General features: G+C 34.7%; 1 non-coding gene across 1 annotated transcript; it reads right to left on the bottom strand.

Moving 5' to 3' along the window:
- Positions 1-6,066: 6,066 nt before the first annotated feature.
- LOC120072405 lies at positions 6,067-6,230 on the bottom strand. The gene has a single exon (XR_005480465.1). It is a non-coding gene; the product is annotated as a U1 spliceosomal RNA (small nuclear RNA).
- Positions 6,231-6,590: the final 360 nt, after the last annotated feature.

Raw genomic sequence — 6,590 nt, 5'->3', positions numbered from 1 at the left:
ACGTGTGTGGAATCATAAACGTATCAGAGACATCTCTTCCTCCCATAGAGTATTTTATAACCTAGAGTTTAGTTTACTTAGAAAAAACATGGCTAAGGATTTTAACTAAGTGACTTTTAGGTTTGCCCAAGAGTAACTTTTACCTTGGATTGTTAAACAACTTTTGATCATCATCCATTAAACTCTTTAACGGAGACTTTGACCAATTGTCGCATGCTTGTAAAAAATATATCTAATTCATCTTTCTAGGTAGGTTTCTAGGTAGGGGTGTTCCATTTTCGTCAGCTTAAGAACTCCAGCCTAGACAAAACTCGCCTTAGACAAAAAGTCCCTTATAGATAGATTTAAAGAAAATTTAATCTTTTATGACAATCAATTTAATCCTCCTAAACCGATTTTAAAAGATTAATCTAGGTTACTAAACTCTTTAGAACCAGTGAACTTAAGTTCATCTCATTCAAATTTTAAAACCCTTTTAAAAGAGTTCACCCTAAGTCCACATGCTAGTATTTCTTATTGATTTTAGTTCTAATTTCCTTTATAATACTTATAAACGGAAACAACCAAAACCACAACGCAAAGCTAACACATGATGATGCATGATAATGCTCACTGCATGCAAAATATAACTCTCATATTTCATGATGCATGTGCATGCTTTCATGTAATTTCTTCATGCAATATTATAAAACTTATAATACATGATGCATGAATGATTGCACGACCTAATGTGGGTTTTTAAACTATATGTCAAACACTTTGCCATATAAATACCATACATCACATGTATAATAAACAAAAGTTGATGAACCGGGTAAAATTGCCTCAAATCCTAAAAAAAACAAGCTAACTATTACAAAATTAAGGAGTCTTCGGTTCAAATAGGCGAACCGGGTCTTGAACCGTTCGGGTGAAGCAACGCGTCTCCACTCATCGTGCACCAAAATCCCCGCGTTTGTCTACACGAAAGAACAAACACTTTGCTCTATCGTTTAGCAACAATCGTGTACCTTTTACTAAGCGATGAAGAACGAGGTACACGATCGTCATGCGCGATCCACACAATGCACAGCTCTATAATATCATCTAAATGACTACGATGCAGCGAAGCATCATCGTCTAAACGATCGTTGAGCGAGCGCCTTCGTTTCGTATATTGCGTGATCGTGTAGTAGTGACTATGCGATGAGGCATCCTAACTACACGATCGTCTAACTTCAGCGTCTATGTGATCGGGCAACCAACGCTACGCGATAGAGTAAACGATTTACCCCATCGTTTAGAATTAGCTAAACGATCGTTTAGTAAATACTACACAATCATATAGAAAAATCTACACAATCGTTTCGATAAATCCCAACGATCGTTTACCTGAGGCTACACAACACGACCAACTCTTGGTCTTCTTCTTCGTTGAGAACTGCATCTCCATGCTTTGAAACTTCATCACGAACGACTCAACTAACTCAAATTCTTTGAATTACAGCCTCGATAACATATTAATTATGCCCAAAAACACAGGGGCCCTTACAAATTAACACTTTGTAATTGAACAAAAGCTTTAAACAGAGGCAATTAAACCCGTAAACATTCATCAACGCCATCCACAAAAGCATTTAACAATTAAACACAAATGCAGAAAACCCACCATGACTGTAAACGAAGTTCAAAACAGAATTGAAATTTGGAATATCAGAACAACTTAGCTCTGATACCAATTGAAGGAAATCAGACACAAGGATTTCCATGAGTAGCAGAAGGATCTTTCCAAACTTCAATTGTATATGACATTACAATTACAATCATAAACGGAAACATACAGTTATGCATAAAACAGAAATTACAACTGTGTCGAGTTGACTATGACACCACCAAAAAAGTCACCTCAGTATTCTCGGTGTGAGAATCCAAAGTATGGGTTCTTTGTGGACTTGGTTAGAGGCAGAAAATCGGAGGAAGAACAATCGTGTAAACGATTGAGCAAGTGGGAGATGAAACAACCTATCATATAGATCGATGCCCAATCGTTTAGTAAAAGCTATGCGATCGTCTAGAAAAAGCTATGCGATCATCAAGCTCATTGTCCAGATGTGTGTCTATCGTGTAAGAATACTCCACGATCGTCTAGCTAACTCCAAGCCATCGTTTAGTAAATTTGATTTACTTGACAACCATCCATGAGTAATTTCCAAGATTGGAAATCTCAAAATAATACATTCAAATCTTACTAAAACTACGAAAACATTTTTCCTCTCACGGTTACCATGAAACCACCAATAACCTCTAACTCAATTGGTTATTAGAGAAAAAGATATAATTATCCAATAATTAATATTATTATAAATATAAATGGTAACTAAATTACCATGATATCTTTATAACCTATAGTTTTAATATTTCATCTCATGAAACATATAAACCATAGCTCTTTTTCTATTCCATGGCATTTTATGTAAAACTCATTTACAACCCTCCACTTGATGTATCTCGTACACCACACCGATCATATCATATATAATCGAATTACCTCTTAACAATTTGAACATTTCAAATCAATACCAAGAACTGATCCTCAACTTGAATCCATTGAGCTACCAAGGGGACCTTATGAACCTGTAGCTCGAAGCTCCAACGGTACGTGAATAACTGACTAAACTCTTTAGTCACGGGATCCACCATCCGTTAACTATCAGGCACTCCACTAAAGACCGACAACTGAACTCTCCTTACTACAGATATATTATGTGTCCATCTTAACCAATCAACAGAGAGACACCCCTTTACAGATCGCTCGTAAGTATAGCTCGGCCATTAACCGTTATGCCCCTGTAGTTACATATAACTCCATAAGTACCATTGATCCCTCTAATGAACATAAGTCATAGTTCTACTATAACTGAGTCCTCTCTTCCATTATGTGCAAGCCCCGGAATCAGCCCTTAAGGGAGAAATCTATCTACTTACCCCTACTTCGGCGAAGGAGTGAATTCCATCTTGTGTAATTGGGTTCCCAGCTCCCAAATCAGACAAGTCCCCAAAAAGGTAGGCATGTTAAGTTGGCAATCTGGCCACTCTCATCCATACTAATCAAATGACCGCCCTCAAAAGCAGGAGTTCCCATAATACTCAGGATTGAGGTCATGTCACCTATGGTCATTTAGATGAGATGTAAGTCTTCAGTATCAACGACGTTATATATAGAGACGAATCATCTCGTGATCCGGTCTTATGCAAACTCTTTGTATAGGACACCTCCGCTCACATGTCTCTACATGAATGATCATCTACCATCTGTAGTATTTTACAACACTTGTAAACCCCTACAAAAATGGGTCGTATCCGTAGTGTCACCAGGATCAGGTATCCTACCTTAATTCTTATATTACAGACCTATTTAGGTTATCACTTTAAGGCATGATCCACTTGTATATCCCATATACATGCTTAAGTTTACATAAGATAACCATGAAGCTTTGTTTATTGGATATGAGTAAGTGTCAGAATGAAATAACACTTATTTTATTCATAAAACAATGTGTATAATTACAAACAACGAGACTTCAGGAGAATTAGGACATCAATCCCAACAATCAATGCTTCAAACCTCCCCCTAAAAGAGCAATGCCTAAAAGAGGATTTCCATGGGCTTTAAGTGCGCATGGGCCCATTTGTTGTTGAGCTCAATCTTTAATTTGGCCCAAATTTTCCATGGGCTTGAATTGGATTGAGTTCGAACGACTTTAATTACTCAACCCGATCCAACCTATAATTTCCATAATGAGACTGGGCTTTCATTGATGACCTGGCTACATGTGATTAGCCGAAATTTCTCATTCGACAACCCAAACACCCCCTCTGTTTGGTAGAAAATCTGAAAGCATAAATTTAAAAACAAGTGATCCAATTAACATGGAGTTGTATTCCATATTTTCACATGTGTTTGGTAACAAACTCAAACATTAAATTCAAATTTAAACAACTATTTAAAATATGTTTGATACTATATTCATAAATCATAACACAAGTTGTAGTCACCCACTAATATTTAGTTGACAATAAGCTATCATTAATTTATTTATGAATATGATTTATGTTAAAAAGAATTATATAATTATTATTTTGCAGTGTTATATTATTTATAATATATTACATAATACATATATTATTTTTGAAAAAGTGGAGTGAGTTTATAACATAACATACTATATTTCTAAATGTCTTTTTATTTATTCAATACAATTCCACATTTTAAAATTTTAAAATTCAAAATCTGATTATAACGAAAACATTAAAATATTGTTTTCAAAAGTTGCACTATCTGGATCCCAGCATCTTATTTTTTAAAAAAGTGGAGTGAGTTTATAACATGACATACTATAAATGTTTTTATCTTTATTTAATATAATTCTGTATTTTAAAAATTTAAAAATTCAAAATTTGGATATAATGAAAACATAAAAATGTTGTTTTCAAAATTTGCACTATTTGGATAACAGAATCTGAATAGTGTTCATAAATAGAATTTGGGTAGATTGTCAAAAACATTTGATGGACTTACTGAATCAAAAAACATAAAATAGAATCCAGATTTTCTACCAAATAGACCGAAACCTTTCAAAACAAAGTTAAAAAATTATCTATAATCTCCCTCATTGCCCTTCCATCTCCCATTTGCTTCAATATATGGTTTATGTGGTCTAAAACTTCCCATTTCTCCTTTTATCCCCTTTTTTCTTTAATATATCCTCTTACATCTTCCCTAATCTTACTACCTCCATAGCAAGAATACAGAGAATAAGGGAACGACCAAAAGACTTTGGAACTTTAAATGTTCTAACAAAGTTGTAAATTAATGTGTTAATAGTCAAGAGACACATTAAGAATTTAAGAGAGAGTTCAATAATTTTTTTGAACCAAGAAATTAGTAATAAATATGTTGTAGAATGTTCTTGTCACATTCTAAGAGTTTTAGATACATATTTCCAGTTCGCCAATAAATATACAAGAACTTCTCACTTGTGTACTTTTACGGCAAACCATTTCCTGAATTCTTTATTCCAAGATAGCCCCTCCCAAAATGCAATTCCTTTGAGACTAAGCTTATACTAACTACTAAAACATACATCATGTCACAAATGAATCATTTGAAGGTCTTTTGCAGAAATATTCTGGTACTATCAAGCAAACATAATTTACTAAGAGGCAGATGTTGGTATCCTGCATACTTCATGAAAAGTAAAAATATGAGTTTAGAAATGCTTTTGATTTTTGCTTTTAGAACATTTCAACCTCCTTCCTAAAGAGAAGCGATTTTCATTTTTGTAATTATCATGTTCATGAACAAACTAGTGCATAATTTCCTTTGCAAACAACACTCTCAAAATATTCTCCCATAAAGGATGCATATTATGAAGATTTTGGCAGCTTACTCACAAGAGTACATATATGAAAAGGAGAAACAATTTCATTCTTGAAATTTTGGTACAGATGAACCAATACCAATGGTATTAATGCAGAATGACTCGTTCCTATAAAATGAATTAATGCAAAATGACAGTCTTAGAAAAAATAAAATAAAAACTAAACTTACGTCAGAGCACTTCACCACTGCGTTAGTAATATCTCACCCATCGCGAACCCTATTACGAACGACTGATTGGCCCAATCATTAAAATGGATATCACATTAGGGCTCCAATTACCACTGCATACAGTCGGCAAAAAAGTTAGTTTTCATTCATTTTCGTTTTTACAAATGCCTCTTCCAATTCTAATTTTTCCTTATTTTGTTGCAGTTAAAACTAACAAATCCCCACATTGCACATGATGAACAAAAAGTCCTCCCTCCACGTTACGTTCCATTTACATCCTATTTGACATTTTAGGAGGAAAAACAAAAAAACCAACCTGGGGTCAGGAAATTTAACATACGCTAAATTGTAAACGAATGGGAACAGTGTTGAAGCAATTGTTTTAAAAGGCAAAGATGAAATTCACCTAACAGTAGTAAAGGAAAGAGAATAAATACCTAAAAGAAGATGAAGACATTGATAAACTGAGGAATTTGGAAGGGGCCGCGCGAACGCAGGCCCCCACTGCCACAAATTATGACGTAAGCTCTACCACTTTGGGCAGACCTTAGGCGAGCACCCCTCCGGTATGTGCAATGGAGGTCACCAACCTAGGCCATGGACCTTGCTGATCGCCCATAAACCCCGTCCAGGTAAGTATGTTCAAATGCTTGCCATTGTCCTCTATTAATAGCGCTTTGTGAAGTCCCTGCCGCCAGTTCCGCCGATGTGGGACTTCTCAATTATCTGCTCAGTTATTGTATGCTGTTGAGGTAAAAAAGACCAAAAATACTTTATCCGCGATTGGTTTTTAGCTTTTAGCTATTGTGATATTTTTTTCAGAAATATTTGAATTTTTTAATAAAGTTTGAAAAGTGAAAGTAAGTTCTTATAATGCTTGTTTTCAAACATTAAAAAAATTAGTCGACTAATTTATAAATATAGTAAAATATCCAATTGACACTGCCTATCAATATCCATCACGGTCTATCTCGGATAGATAGTAACATTTTGTTATATG

Source organism: Benincasa hispida, chromosome 2 (assembly GCF_009727055.1).
Source record: "Benincasa hispida cultivar B227 chromosome 2, ASM972705v1, whole genome shotgun sequence".
Lineage (NCBI taxonomy): Eukaryota > Viridiplantae > Streptophyta > Magnoliopsida > Cucurbitales > Cucurbitaceae > Benincasa > Benincasa hispida.
This window is presented reverse-complemented; position numbering and strand designations above follow the sequence as displayed.